Source organism: Astyanax mexicanus, chromosome 15, assembly GCF_023375975.1.
Source record: "Astyanax mexicanus isolate ESR-SI-001 chromosome 15, AstMex3_surface, whole genome shotgun sequence".
Classification (NCBI taxonomy): domain Eukaryota; kingdom Metazoa; phylum Chordata; class Actinopteri; order Characiformes; family Acestrorhamphidae; genus Astyanax; species Astyanax mexicanus.
In genome coordinates, this window is record NC_064422.1 from 17043019 (window position 1) to 17060346 (window position 17328).

Genomic DNA, 17328 nt, shown 5'->3' on the forward strand with positions numbered 1-17328 from the left:
CGGATAACCAACGCGTAGCACCTTCATCAGAACGCTGAGAAGGGGTAAGACAGCCATGGCCTCGCCCCATAGTAAAAATCACGAATCTGATTGGTTCGATTGTCCTACGACATTGCTAATAGACTCATTACTACACCCTTTAAAAAGTCAGTAGAAAGGGCGCGCAGACACAAGGGGGCAGAAGTCATTTTTAAAGAGTTTTGATTGGTTAGTAACCTCTGTCAGTCAGATTTGCATCCTATAGCAAATGAAAAAAGCATATTAATGCTTTGAATTAGTTGCTATATTTTTGTTTTAGTTCATTTATAATTAATTTAATATATATTTCCTGATTAAATATGATGTAATGATTTACATGCACCTATTGTCATCCCTTCTCTGAAGGTTTAGAAGGGCTTTACCGCACACCACTGGTCTATAGGCTATAAAAAAAACATGCTCATTAAGTTCTTTTTAGTCCCTATAAGAATGAGCAGTTTAAGGGCTTTGACACTTTTATGCAAATAAGCTGTTGCTGGCTACAACATTGTTTATGCTGAGCATTAATCACACATTAGTGTAAGCTCATGCTAAATGGCAAAACACAATCAGGCTAGTTCATGCTTAACAGCAATAAAAGCACAAAACTCTATTATGGCTGATTTGCCATCTGCATTAGGTAGAGATGCCTCCTTCAAAAAAAGTCTGTTGGTTAATCCTGTTGTGTGCTGTCTGAGGTTCTCAAGCAAAATATCATTTTTTCAACTGATTTAGTTGGTAGGGCTTCAGTGGAGGTTGATGAGTGAGTGGTGGTGCCATGGTGGTTATATATATATTATCTACTCTACACTGTGTTCCAAATTATTATGCAAAAAGTGTTTAGGAGTGATAAGGTAAGATTTTTTTGTTTGTCAGTTAAACTCATCGATGGTGATGTGTGTCAGGGCTCTTTATATCACTGAAAGCAATTGCAGACACCTGTGCTAATTAGTTTGGCAGGTGTGTCCAATTAAAGGCAAGACTACTTAAGAAGGCTGTCCCACATTATTAAGCAGCCTACATTTTCAGCCAAAATGGGAAAGAAAAAGGATGTGTCGGCTGCTGAGAAGCAACAAATTGTGGAGTGTTTAGGTCAAGGCATGACTAAAATCAACATTGCCAAGACACTTCATTGTGATCATCGCACAATCAAGAAGTATGTAGCTGATTTAGAGCACACACGTGTGCGTGCTGATAAAGGAAAATTGAGGACTCTTTCCAACAGGCAATTCTGTCAAGTTAAAAGAGCAGCTGCAAAAATGCCTTGTCATTGCAGCAGACAAGTTTTTGAAGCTGCTGGTGCCTCCAACATCCCCCGAACAACAAGATGCAGGGTCCTTCCATCCTGTCGACCTCCTCTACCCAATGCACACAATCAGAAATGGCTCCAGTGGGCCAAACAATACATGAAGACTGACTTCAAAACTGTTTTTTTCACCGATGAGTGCCGTGCAACACTCGATGGTCCAGATGGATGGAGTGGTGGATGGCTGGTTGATGGACACCCCATGCAAAAAAGGCTATGGCTCCAAAAAGGAGGAGGTGGAGTAATGTTTTGGGCTGGAATCATGGGGAGAGAGATTGTCGGGCCCTTTAGGATCCCTGAAGGGGTAAAGATGACCTCCATAATGTATGTGAAGTTTCTCAAACAGCACTTCCTGCCATGGTTCAAGAAGAAGAATCGTGCATTCCGCAGCAAGATCATTTTCATGCATGATAATGCACCGTCTCATGCTGCAAAGAACACATCTGCATCTCTGGCTGCTGTGGGCATAAAAGGGGACAAACTTATGGTGTGGCCGCCATGCTCCCCTGACCTCAACCCTATTGAGAACCTCTGGAGCATCATCAAAAGGAGTGTCTATGATGCGGGAAGCAGTTCACATCTAAGCAACAGCTCTGGGAGGGTATTCTGTCCGCATGCAAAACAATTTAAGCAGATACCACCCAAAATCTGACAAATTCAATGGACAAGAGAGTTCAGAAGATCCTTTCGAACAAGGGGTCCTATGTGCAATTGTAACATCTCCTAGAATAAAGTTTTGACTGGAAAACTGTTTGATTTCAGTTTGTAATAACCTGCTAATGCTTATAATTTCATAAATGACCAATTTTTTGTTCTTTATAAAAATAAAAAGGTTGAAAACTCTGCTGTGCATAATAATTTGGAACATGCATTTTGAGTGCATTTTGAGTGTTTAATTTTTTTTTTTAAATATACTGTTATCATTGGCAGTTTGTTCAAAAACCTTTCAATTGTACTCTAATAGTCGATGACTAGAAAATGACAATGACTGCAATTCATATAGGTAATTTTGGAAAATCTGAGAAAATATTATTTGCATAATAATTTGGAACACAGTGTAATGGCCGTAGTGGTCTTTAAGTGAGGAGTGTTCCGGTACATTTCTGGCATGTTTCTATGTTAGTGGTGGGGAATTAAGGTGCGCCACTGACTGATTTAAACCCTGACAACAGTCAACAGTCAGCTGTTCAATCCTATCTTAACCATGCAGGAGTGCAGTGCGTGTACACCCCTGCTCGTTACACACACAAATAAATGCACTGCAGCATGTAGATCCTGCTTTTACATTAACAATAATAAACAGAATAAAGAATAAAATAATGTTGCTGTTCCCTTAAATGAGATGCTGGCATACCTTTACAGCCTGAATGTGCAGGTCAGTATCTTCTGCTAAGATATGCAAAAGCACCACACTGTTAAAATATCAACATGCCAAAGTCAGAGCTCATCTGGCTCTTAAAGAAAGTGGCAAGCGGCACACTGATTGGCTTATTATTATGTCTTTTACGTATTTTGAGCCACACAAAGTGTACTTTTTTGTGCCCTCTTGATACCAAAGACGCACCAACACGCCCTTAATCAAGCTGCACAATGTACAAATGACCTTAGACCATAGATTATTAAAATAGGACCCGTATTCTTGTAGTCAGCATGTGTTGCTCTGAGATCTCAACTGACTTTCATTTCTGAACTCGTCCAACAGTGCCAATTATTTTCAAATCCACCAGCCTTCAGTGTCCAGTACTTCTGAAAGTCATTCCCAATTTCATATTCAGCATCACAATCACCTGTCCATCAAAGAGGCTCCTAATTCCACACAACAACAACAGAAGCCGAAGAGGTAAAGGACTTCGGAAATCGAAAACAAGAAGAAAGAGTGTAAAACAGGGTCCGGATGCGAAACCCTCATCAACGTTTAACAATAGCTTTATCCCTCATGAATATTGATTGGACGGTTTACGGTGCAGGGGTGAGCGGTGTGATCTACATCATCTCAATTGTAACAAAGCCCCTGGTTCCCTCAGCGCAGCTTCATCTACAACACCATAAAACCCCGGGGTCAGCGAGGAACATCGCTCTACTGAATATCAAACACTGTCAGTGGAAACGGACCCATCACGCGGAAATCTGATCCCTCATCTCCACACGTATAAAAAAAGACCATCACTTCTTCTTCAGCTGCAGGACTGGCGCCTGGTGATCAAAGCTGCTGCCTGAATCGTTTTAGAATGAATTATTTCTAGCTTAGAGAAAACATATCCTTTCTCTGTTACTCAGTTCAAAAGATTTTTTTTTTTTACAAAACGGAATTTCTTAGTTTAGCCAGATTACCCAGAATCTAGTCTCAGTTTGTTTATGAATTTCTGAAAGCAGAAGTGTATTTATAATGATATATGTTCACACTTTGAATAATTAAGTATTTGTTATTAAAAAAGAAATATAATATCACAATCATGATGTTTGAAATGTGGGTTTTAAAGAGTTTAGTCTGGTTTAGCAGGTAATCTCTGGCTCTGATTCAAATGGTTTCTCTGGAGTTGGGAAGGTGGCTTAGCATGGATGTTTGGAAAGTTCCTCAGGTATAGAAGACTACTTTTATTGAGATGGTTCCTTGGGCTGAGTAGGTTCCTCTGGTTGACTGGTTTTGAGTTGACTGGGTTTGACCTGATTGGGAGGGTTACTCTGCAAATGTTTTAGCAAATTTGTCTGGTTGAACATGTTCCTCAGGGTTAGAAAAGCTACTCATATGGAGATGGTTCCTGACGCTGAGCAGGTTCAACTGGTTTTATGGGTTGCTGTAGAAAGTGCTGTTCTGGTCTACCAGTCTGCTCTACACTCTAAAAAACAGAGGTACGATATGAGTACTTTTTTGTACTCAAAGGTTAACACTCTTCATAATTGTACCCTCAATACAATATTGGTCTTTACAGGGTCAGATTTGTTCCCTCTGAAGTACAAAGTAATTTCTAACAGCTATAAGTACAAATTTGTACCATTTAACCAGCCAAAAGGTACATTTAGTATTCTGTATCACTGTACTAATAAACTATATATATTTTAATTGCACATTTTTTATTTGAAAGCCAGACAATTTTGGATCATCAAGTTTTTGAGCTATATTCAGTTGATGATAATGTTTATAATCTTTATAATCTATACTGGCACAAAAACCATGGGTACAAAAAAGGACTTTCACTGAAAGGTACTTTTTTGTACCTCAATATAAGGTACAGCCCCAGCGACAAGCTTTGTACTCTTTTAAGTACAAATCTGTACTTACTTTTCTTAGTGTGTAGTTAAAAGGGTCACTCTGGTTTAAATGAGTTTGGTTGTTTTAAGAAGGTTCCTCTTGTTGGAACAAAAGATTATCTGGTTTAGAAGGAAGGAAGAAGGAAGAACCACTCAATCACCATTTGCGTTACACCAAAAACTGCTTTCCCAACTTTCAGTCCATGGCTGCTCCACAGGTTCCAGGGATGAGTGGGTTCCTCTGGATGGATGGGTTCCTTTGGTTGGGCAGGTTCTTCCATGTAATGATGAGCTGACTGAAGGCCATCCCTAATCATTGCTCCTGTCAATCAAACCTGCATATCAACTGCCAGCCATCCTCAGAAAGATGGGATATGCTTCATAGTTTACAGCCCAAGCCAATTTAATATTATTTGGACGCAGACTGAGGAATAAAGCTCGTTAAGCCTGTGTTTCTGGGCCACAAATAGATCGACATTTCACACATTATGAGAGTTCCTGCTGACAGGAAGGACAGATTCACCGTGATAAATCCTCAGGAGGGTTCCGGAGATGATCAGTGACATTTCGAGGGTTTGAGAAAGGGTCTCTTTGGGGTATCAGCTGTAACCATGGCAAAGCAGAAGTAACCTTCAGGATAGATTAAGGACTGTCCTGTGTTCACCGGCTTTACATTTGAGAACTCAGTCGAGTTCCACTTTATTATCATTAGATAATTCTGTTCTACAATTAGATTTGTACAATACTGGTAAAAAAAAATTGCCATTAGATGAAATCATGGTTGACATACTGTTGCAGAAATGTTAAATTGTTCATGATGACCTTGTGTTCTGTTTCAAATAAACATTTTGATTTTCTAAAATGAATTTAATTACCTTAATTACAACAAAAAAATACATGTTATGTTAATGTTGACCCAAATACTAGACTGTAAAAACTGTATTTTGATTCATTTTTGGATTAATTTTGTTTATCCATTTGTTATGTATTGTTTTTTTTTTGTCCATATCTTATGTCCAATATGTCACTTTAACCCTTTTAGAACCTGTGTCCATTGAAATGGGCATCATTCGTTTTCTTCATTCTTGCACTTAACACAGATCAGGACCTGTTGTCCATCAGAAGACATTTATTGGCCAATCAAACAGCATGTTAGCCCCGCTCACTGTACTGGAATAAAATTAATTCTGCACACTGCAGTAAAACATGGCAGAATCACAGCTAATAAGGCAAAATATATATTTTTTCCTTTCATGTTTTTAGTTTTACTACATAGTATTAATAATAATTTGTGAAATAAAAGAAGATATATAAAAGATACAGGACATAATTAATGTTAAAACAAACCATTTCAAAAAAATTTATTCATTTATTCATTATTTTATTAATTTATTTACTAAATCTTGTTGTTGAGTGCATTACAGCCAAACACAGCATTATATCACATATATAATTATATCAAATATAATTCATATTATATTATCATATTATCAAGTCTTAACAAGGATTTGGTTCAGCTTAATGCTGAACTTCTCTGGACAGTAGAGAAAAATTATGTTTAAAAAAACCCTTGGTTTCAGGAGAAACAGTGATTGGACTCTGGCTGCTGATAGAGAAGCAGCATGGCCAGCATTACAGTGGTTAGAATAAAATAATGCAATACGCTCTTTGCAGGTTCATTTTTGCAAACATCCCAGTTTCTTTAATTATCTCACTGTTTCCACATGGTAAAGTGTGTGGAGTGAGAGCAGCCTTGCGTGACACTCGAGAGCATGTGATAACATCAGCATGTGATAATGGCGGTAAAGCAGCATGACCAGCATTCCTTACACTGTAGTTTTAAGCCTATTCTCAATAGTTTTTTTCCCATATAGTGTAATTAGAATGGCTGGAATATAATAATGCGATATGCTCTTTTTGTTCATTATTCTGTAGCTTTTTTTGCCAAAACATTCCAGTTTCTCTAATTATATTACTGTGTGTGGGGTGTGTGCAGTGTGTGTGGGGTGTGTGGAGTGTGCAGTGTGTAGGGTGTGCAGTGTGTATGAAGTGTGTGGAGTGTGTGGAATGGCAGTATACTTGATACTGAATAAATTATGCTTGATACAGAACAGTTCATACTAGATACTGAACCATTCATACTAGATAGTCAATAATTCATACTAGTCACTGAACAATTCATACTAGATACTAAATAATTCATACTAGATACTAAACAGTTCATGCTAGATACTAAACAATTCATACTATATACTAAATAATTCATACTAGATACTAAACAATTCATGCTAGATACTAAACAATTCATACTAGTCACTGAACAATTCATACTAGATACTAAATAATTCATACTAGTCACTGAACAATTCATACTAGATACTAAACAGTTCATGCTAGATACTAAATAATTCATACTAGTCACTGAACAATTCATACTAGATACTAAACAGTTCATGCTAGATACTAAATAATTCATACTAGTCACTGAACAATTCATACTAGATACTAAACAGTTCATGCTAGATACTAAATAATTCATACTAGACACTGAACAATTCATACTAGATACTGAACAATTCATACTAGATGCTAAATAATTCATACTAGACACTGAACAATTCATACTAGATACTAACAGTTCATGCTAGATACTAAACAATTCATACTATATACTAAATAATTCATACTAGATACTGAACAAATAATACTACATACTAAACAATTCAAACTTGATACTAAACAATTCATACTAGATACTAAACAAATCATACTACATACTAAACAATTCATACTTGATACTAAACAAATCATACTACATACTAAACAATTAATACTAGAGACTAATTAATTCATACTATATACTAAATAATTCATACTAGATACTGAACAAATAATACTACATACTAAACAATTCATACTAGAGACTAATTCATTCATACTAGATACTGAACAAACAATACTACATACTAAACAATTCAAACTTGATACTAAACAATTCATACTAGATACTAAACAAATCATACTACATACTAAACAATTCATACTTGATACTAAACAATTCATACTAGATACTAAACAAATCATACTACATACTAAACAATTCGTACTTGATACTAAACAAATCATACTACATACTAAACAATTCGTACTTGATACTAAACAAATCATACTACATACTAAACAATTCATACTAGAGACTAATTAATTCATACTAGACACTGAACAATTCAAACTAGATACTATACAATTCATACTAGATACTAAACAAATCATACTACATACTAAACAATTAATACTAGAGCCTAATTAATTCATACTAGACACTAAATGATTCATACTAGACACTGAACAATTCATACTAGACACTAAATGATTCATACTAGACACTGAACAATTCATTCTAAATATTGAATCCATTGAATCCATTTGCCATTGCCCTGCAGAGAGGCTGTCACTCTGAACATCCACTTCACTGAGATAAGAGTGACACTCAGATACATCCAAAGCATATCACAGCCCCACTACAGGCCAGCCTGCTGAACCCACTCCCAGTACTGCTGAACCCAGTCCCAGTGCTGCTGAACCCAGTACCAGTGCTGCTAAACCCAGTGCTGCTAAACCCAATCCCAGTGCTGTTAAACCCAGTACCAGTGCTGCTAAACCCAGTGCTGCTAAACCCAATCCCAGTGCTACTAAACCCAGTACCAGTGCTGTTGAATCTTAAAGGCAATGGCAAGATAAATGTTGATTGGTGTACTGCACATTATGCCCAAAACCCCCCATGATTAATTAATATAATTAGGAATACATGCCTTTATGTGGTTTTTGAGACATGCATGGAATACTTTTCTCAATGTTATGATAGCGAAGACACACGGACACACCCAAAGTCAAGATATGTCACACAAATAGGGCACAATTTAGACAATTACTACTTTTTTCCAGAGGTATCCTAACCTTTTGCACAAGTATAGTAAAAAAGTAGTGCACACAAGAAGGTAATGGCTTAGGCTTTAAGGGGTCCAGCGGGCTAAGTGCTGCCACTATGATCAGGAGATCGCCGGTTCAAATCCTAGTTATGTAGTTTGCCATTAGCTGCCAAAGCCCTGAGAGAGCACGATTGGCCTTGCTCTCTCTCTTTGGGTGGGTAGATGGCGCTCTCTCCCCACATCATTCCAAAGGGTGAAGTCAATCATCACAGGGCATCTGTGAGCTGATGTATTGGAATCGAATCACTGCTCTTTCCTCCGAGCATGCTGTGATGCTAAATGGAAAAAAACAGAAATAAAATTATAAAAAGAGAAGGAGATGGACGAGTTAAAAGTAATAGTAAAATTACTTGTACACATTCTTCTGAGATAGGCAGGATGTTTTCCTTTCAGATCAGTACTGGACGGGTTTAAAACAGTGGAACGAACAGAGATAAAAACGAGAGATGAGTCAACTCAGTCCACCAGAACCGAGCAGTTTACAGTCCACGGGCACACGTTAGCCTGGCGCTGGAACGAGGGCAGCTGTCAGCTGAAATATTCATCCACGTCTGAACGAGGCTCGAGTGCGCCACTCTACAACACGCCAAGCCCGAGTGCCGTATAACCCGGAGAGCCGCGGCCCAGCGGTTATCACCAGCGGCTCGGGGGCTATCAGTTAGAGTGCCAGCGCTGAGAGTGAGTCACCTTCACCAGCCTGCCGGACCTGCTGTACTGAACCTCTGAACACTAAACGACTGTAAAATCTCTTAATAGAACCCTATAGGATTCTGGTTTGGGTTCTGGTGGGTTTCTTCAAATCTCACCCTTAAAAAGATGGAAAAGTTCTGATTTTTTTAAAAACCTTTGTCAGAAACCTCTGCATCTACACCAATCTTTCTGAAGGCCTCAGAGATATCTATCGATGGTAATCTGGCGTGAGGGTGATCCATTCACCTCAACGATCGAGATCAAACCAAACTACCCAAACCCAAAATCTGAAAAAGTTGAGAATGTATAGAAAAAGTAAAACAATGAAGTGTTTCTTACATTTGCATGAATGATTATTTGATTGCAGACAGTATAAACTCATAATATTTTATGTTTTTGTAATGTTCAGTGCTGCACCACTGGCCACCAGCAGGGGAGCTGTGCGACGGAGAGGAAAAATAAATGGAGCTGGGTCCCGAAACTCCAATTCCCAGAATCCACGGCGGTGATCAGTGGCAATCAGCCACACCTGTGCAGCACTCTATATAAACCCCAGTCAAACCACATATCCCTGTCGCACCTTTATAGAGGGATGACCGGTAACAGAAGGTGAAAGAAGAGAAAAGAAAAGGAAAAAAAAATATCTCAAAGGAAGAAAAAGGAATAATAATAAATAATGAAGCCCATTTTGAGTAATTAAGTTCTTAATTAAGTTTTAGTTTGGTTTATTTAAAGGTGAAAGCTGTCCTTTGTTTGTAGATGCCATTTTTTGGCATTTCCTTTGTTCTGTTTCCCACCTTTTTTTTACACCTCTTCAGGGTTTATTTTCCCCACCCATTTTCCGGTCTCCTATTTGAAGAAACCAAACCAAGTTCCACAAGCAGTTCAATTAAAAATACTAATAAAACATATTTATAAATACTTAATCAAATAAACAAATGATTATAAATACACTTGAGTTAACATATATAATAAAAAATTATCTATCTATCTATCTATCTATCTATCTATCTATCTATCTATCTATCTATCTCTACAGCATGGATCTAGCAGTTGTTCTTTATATTATCTCAGAATTTCATTAAGAATGAACAAATAGAAATTCTCCAAAATTAGTTTGAATACATTTTTACTTCTATTAAGAATGCAGATTATTTTTTTTTCTCCCGATAAGCTGATTTATTTGAGACACAAGGTATTTGTGTGACGGCAGTAATATGCACTTTATGAAATCTTGCCCAAATAAGGAGTTAAAGCAGCATTTCTGCATGTTACTCCCTTTCCCGGCATCATTAATAGAAATGTACTCTTATTACTGCAGGGTCACTGTTTTCTGTCTGGCTGCTGTAATTTGTTTAAGTGCAGAATGTTTTTGTAATTAAACACATTTTTTGACCCTGAATTGAAACTCCAGCTCTCTGAGTGTGAGCGTTTTTATCCTCACCATAAAACTGCCCCCATCTTTTTTTCCCACAGGTGGCTTTTTCCCACGCTGCCTGCCAGCTCAGATATGCCCACCCAGAGCAGGAACTACACTGCCGTCCCACCCAAACTGCTGGATCCTCTTACATGACTGTGTAAATATCTGAACTCATACAGTGGTGTGAAAAAGTGTTTGCCCCCTTTATGATTTCTTTTTTTTTAATGGTTGTCACTGTTAAATGTTTCAGATCATCACACTAATTGAAATATTAGTCAAAGACAACACAAATAAACACAAAAAGCGTTTTTTAAATGATTTTTTTTTTAGTAAGAAAATCCAAACCTACATGCCCCCCAGTTAAAATATAACTTAACTGTTCAATTTCTCTAACCACACCCATGTCTGATTACTGCCACACCTGTTCTCAATCAAAAAATCACTTAAATAGAACCTGTCTGACAAAGTGAAGTAGACTAAAAGATACTCTAGAAAAGCTAGACATCATGCAAAAATCCAAAGAAATGCAGGAAGAACTAAGAAAGAAAAAAGTAGTTGAGATCTATCAGTCTGGAAAATGTTAAAGCTATTTCTAAAGTTTTGGGATTTTCCACAAATGGTAATAACTTGTAACAGTGGTGAAGCTTCCCAGGAGTGGCCGGCCAACCAAAATACCCCAAGAGCGCAGCAACGACTCATCCAAGAAGTCACAAAAGACCCTAAAACACGACATCCAAAGAACTGCAAAAGAAATGTCTCACTTGCCTCAATCAAGGACAGCATTCATGACTCCACCATAAGAAAGAGACCGGGCAAAAATAGTCGACTATTAAAATAACCACTGCTGAGCACAAAGAACATTAAGGCTTGTCTTGGTTTTGCTAGAAACATCTACATGATTCTGAGGCTCTGTTAACTGGTGAGACAAAAGTTGAACTTTTTGGAAAGTGAGTGTCCATTACATCGTAACACCGCATTTTAGAAAAAGAACATCATACCAGCAGTAAAACATGGTGGTGGTAGTATGATGGTCCATGGATGTTTTGCTGCTTCAGGACCTGGAAGGTTTGCTGTAGTAAATTGAATCATGATTTCCTCTGTCTTCCAAAAAATTCTGAAGAACAATTTCCGGCCATCTGTTAGTGACTTTTAAGTTGAAACTTAAGGAACTTGGGTTCTGCAGCAGGACAATGACCCAAAACAAAGAAAGTGCTCACCACAGGGCCTCCATACTTGAACCTATCCTCCATCGTATCCCAACTAGAACCTTTTTTTTAGGATGGCAGGGGAAGTCCCTCTGTCTAATCAGACCACACCAGTAATTATTCATACAATATATACAGCTCTGGAAAAATAAGAGATCACTTAAAAATGACGGGTTTCTTTGATTTTACCAAATTAAAGACCTCTGGAATATCATCAAGAGGAAGACGGATGATCACAAGCCATCAAACCAAACTGAACTGCTTGAATTTTTGCACCAGAAGTGGCATAAAGTTATGCAAAAGCAGTGTGTAAGACTGGTGGAGGAGAACATGCCTAGATGCATGAAAACTGTGATTAAAAAAAACAGGGTTATTCCAACAAATATTGAATTCTAAACTCTTATAACTTTATGAATATGAACTTGTTTCCTTTACATCATTTGAGGTCTGAAAGCTCTGCATCTTTTTTGTTATTTTAGCCATTTCTCATTTTCTGCAAATAAATGCTCTAAATGACAATATTTTTATTTGAAATTTGGGAGAAATGTTGTCTCTAGTTTATAGAATATAACAAAAGTGTTAATTCTACTCAAACATATACCTATAAATAGCAAAATCAGAGAAACTGATTCAGAAACTGAAGTGGTCTCTTAAGTTTTTCAGAGCTGTATGTACATGCAGTGTATAGTGAGACTTCCCATATCCCCGCTGAGATTCCGCCTCCTCCAGATCTGAGATCTTCAGTGCAGGAGGTTATAATTGCTAGTCTGGGTGCGGTGTGAGCCGGAGGATGATAATTTCATCTCTTTACTTTTTATAAGATAGCAGAGGAACCAGGGGGGTGTTCTGACACTGAAAGTGTATGCATGTGTGTGTGTGTGTGTGTGTGTGTGTGTGTGTGTGTGTGTGTTGCCTATAACAACCATCACCATCCATCCGCCCACACATCCAAACGGGCACACGTGCAGCACAAGGATAACACAGCTCCAGTGTTGTTCTTACACACACACACACGCACACACTCTCTGCAACTTTCTGATTCCTAATAAGGTGGCCAGTGAATCATTGCACAAGTTAGGGAAGTGTTTCTAATAAAGTGGCCACAGTTACTAAAGGAACTAAAAGGTAATTAGGCATTTATTAAAAAGCAGAGAAGGTGTTTCCAATAAATTGGCCAATGAATAGGGTTTTTTATTAAAAAGTGGCCAATGAGTGAATGCAGAAGGTAGGTAGGTGTTTCCAATAAAGTGGCCTGTGAGTAGGTGTTTCTAGTAAAGCAGCCAGTGAGTGGAGGCACAAGGTAGGTAGGTGTTTCTAATAAAGTGGCCAGTGAGGGGAACCACAAGGTACATAAGTAGGTGTTTCTAATAAAGTGGCCACAGTGAGTGAAAGCAGAAGCTAGGTAGGTGTTTCTAATAAAGTGGCCAGTGGGTGAATGCACATGGTAGGTAGGTGTTTCTACTAAACTGGACACAAATTAGGTGTTTTTAATAAAGTGACCAGTAAGTTAAAGCAGAAGGTTGGTAGATGTTTCTAATAAATTGCTAGTAAACAGGTGTTTCTAATAAAGTGGCCACAATGCGTGAAAGCAGAAGGTAGGTAGATGTTTCTAATAAAGTAACCAGTGAGTGGAAGCACACGGTAGGTGGGTGTTTCTAATAAAGTGGCCAGTAACAAGGTGTTTCTAATAAAGTGGCCCGCGAGTGAAGCACAAGGTACATAGGGAGGTGTTTGTAATAAATTGGCCAGTTTGTAGGTGTTTCTAATAAAGTGGCCAGTAAGTGGATGCACAAGGCAGGTAGGTGTTTCTAATAAAGTGGCCACAGTGAGTGAAAGAAGAAGGTAGGTAGGTATTTCTAATAAAGTGGCCAGTGAGTGAAAGCAAAAGGTAGGTGAGTGTTTCTAATAAAGTGGCCAGTGAATAGGTGTTTCTAATAAAGTGGCCACAGTGAGTGAAGCAGAAGGTAGGTAGGTGTTTCTAATAAAGTGGCAAGTAAATTGGTTTTCTAATAAAGTGGCCACAGTGACTGAAAGGAGAAGGTAAGTAGGTGTTTCTAATAAAGTGGCCACTGAATGAATGCTGAACGTAGGTGGGTGTTCCTAATAAAGTGGCCAGTGAATAGATGTTTCTAACAGTGGCCACAGTGAGTTAAAGCACAAGGTAGATAGACAGGTGTTTCTAATAAAATAAATGGAAGACTATTTTTTTATAGGAGAACTGAGGTAACCACGACAGCGTTTTTTTCTTTCTCTCTCTCGCTTTCTCTCTCTCTCTCTCTCTCTCTGTTTGTGGTGATATAAATAAATCAGCTGAACGTTTAAAGTTTGACATAGCAGTATTAAAGACCCTCTCAGTGGCCTGGAGAACCCTGATAACTGAATTATGGGGAAAGTGTGGGGAAAGTCAGTGTGGGGAAAGTTCTTCCCCACACTGACCTGCTTATCTACAGCTGTGGGAAAGTTCTGGATCTTAATCATTTTGGCTCTGTTTTTAAGCTGCTCTGGTAATGTATGGGCAAAATATTTTAATCTTAAAATTTGGACTGGAGGTCACTGGTACTGGTCTACTACTGCAGACTGATGGAGAACTGAGGTATGTTCTGGCTCTTGCTGAGGGCCTCTGCTGGCTGGTTGAAATTAGTTTTTTTAATCATATTCTGCTGGACTGGTGTGCACCAAGCCAAAATAGTGTTTAAAACAATTTTCACTTATTTTTATGGCCACTAGTGTGTGATGACTCAACCGCAGCACCATCTTGTGGGATTAATCTGACTGTAGTATCAGGGACACTATACTTACTTGATAAACTAAGAACACAAGGTGGAAAAATGTCCTATTGTTGGTCTTTTAGACTGCACTGTAAACTCAACGAAGGCAGTTTGAGATGCTTGCTCTGGGAGAAAGGGGTGGGTCTATTAAATGAATAATGTCAGTCTGGGTGTGCTTGGGTCTCTGGTTATATATCTGAGAACATGGCACACATTTTAGCTTCATTTCTATAGAAGAGAAGGAAATAGAAATACAGTTGCAAAAAATGTATATGAACCCTTTGGGAATACTTGGATTTCTGCATAAGTTGATCATGAATATGTATATGAACCCTAGACTAATGATTTTTCTAAGTGCTAATTGGAGCCAGGATGTGATGAAAATGGATGTTGGTTGTTGGAAACTGCCCTGCCCTAAACAAAAAATACACACCAGCTTTGAGTTTGCTGTTCTTAAGAAGCATTGCTTGATGTGAATCATGCCTCATACAAAAGAGCTCTCAGAAGACCTACGTTCAAAAATTGTTGACTTGCATGAAGCTGGAAAGTGTTACAAATGTATCTCTAAAAGCCTTGATGTTCATGTGTTCATGGTAAGACAGACAGACAGTCTACAAATGGAGGAAGTTCAGCACTGTTGCTACTCTCCCTAGGCGTGGTCCTCCTGTAAAGATGACTGCAAAAGCACAGCGCAGACTGATCAATGAGGTGAGGAAGAATCCTTGAGTGTCAGCTGAAGACTTACCTGGATGTTCCACAGCAGTACTGACACAATATACTGTGGACAGATGAAACCAAAATTGAGTTGCTTGGAAGGAACACACAATGCCTCAGGGCCTGGACGTATTTCCGTCATCAACAGAAAAATGAATTCCCAAGTTTACCAAGACATTTTGCATGAAAACTAAGACCATCTGTCCGCCAACTGCAGCTCAACAGAGGATGGATGATGCAACAGGACAACGACCCAAAACATAGAAGTAAATCAACAACCGAATGACTTTAACAGAAGAAAATATGCCTTCTGGAGAGTCCTGACCTAAACCCAACTGAGAATATTGCTGAACTGAAACAGTTTTGTGGAGAGGAATGGTCCAAAATTCCTCATGATCGCTGTACATGTTTGAAATGCAACTACAGGAAACGTTGGGTTGAGGTTTTTGCTGCCAAAAGAGGGTCAACCAGTTTTTAATTCCAAAGGTTAACATACTTTTTCCACCCTCACTGTGAATCTTAAACTATTAGTTTAAGCAGACTGTGTTTCTTTATTGTCTGTCCATTTAATTATCAATTTATGCAGAAATCCAAGTAATCCCACAGGGTTCACATACTTTTTTCTTGCATCTGTATGCATCCATGGCTGTATACAGTAATGGACAGATGCAGTACTGTGGACCCTTTACAAAAGGTTTTTCTACAGGCGTGGGTTCCTGGAGCTGCCTTTCACAGCACATTAGCTCTGCTGAGTGAAGACTCCAGCTCGGATCGCTGATGGAACACTTACTCACAGAATTTTCTATTTTTATGTTATTGTGCTCGCTGGGTCACGCTGCCCTGGATATCACTCAGCTCTCGTGGCCTTCTTATTGTGGTAGCATTCTCATGGAGCGGAGCCAAGTCCTTCTTCTGTCTGGAAACCAAGTAACAATTCCATCAGCTGCTATTTAGCCTACTACAGGACTATAGGAGGCAGTCACACTATTGTTCCTCCTATTTTGACGTAGCACAGGGACCAGCATTGTGTCCCATGACTTTTTCCACGTCTCGTTTGGGCTAAGGAACGATGCACTGAACTGTGGGATATGTGGGTTGGGTTTCCTGCAATGAATGTGGATGTGGAATCTGAATTTCTGCAACTTGAATTACTTGTCTGTTCACACAGACATTTCTAGCCAGAGGTCACCGGTCACCATCATTACCACACACTGCACTGTCCACTGTGGTGGGTAATGGCAGTGGTTTCAGAAGAATTTTAATGTGGGAGGGCTTAATTTGGGGTTAATTTTGAGAGAATATATCAAAAGAATAAGATTTTAGCAAAAGCTGGAGAAAAACTCCAGAAAAAGAAGAAATTGTTTAAAAATAAACTTTTATTTTAAAGTGCGCCATAAAAAGCACACCCTCTTGGAAGAGCGTTTTTAAGTAAAGTTAGCTAAAGCAATTCTCTCAGATTTAGGCACTAATATGGTGCTGAATTCAGCACCCCCGCCAGGAAAAGCACCTCCTCTCGGAAGAGGCTGCAGGTGACGTTTCTTTTTCCTTATTTCTTACGAGTCAGCATAGTATAGAACAGTATCTTGGGTATTTCCATTTTCTAAGTAAAGTTAAAGCCAAGATAGGGTGGGTGCATGCTCCCCAAAAGGGGTGATTTTCCTGGTAGGGGTGCTGAATTCAGCACAACACCAGCTTTACAAGCGAGATCAGGGATGAGAGCAATGAATCGCAACAATAACAATATGCACTAAAAAATTCTTCTGGATAGTGTCTTGTTCTGCTAACAGACTAGGAGGGTTTTGGGTTATCTAAAAATGCTGCCAAAAATCTTTATGAAACATAAAGTTACATCGTAAGAGTGTAACTCACTCATGATATAACACATCACAACTGCACCATCGCCATGAGGTCACACCATATCAAAAGTTTTATTTTCATTGTCGTTATCTCTATTATAATTGTTCTACTT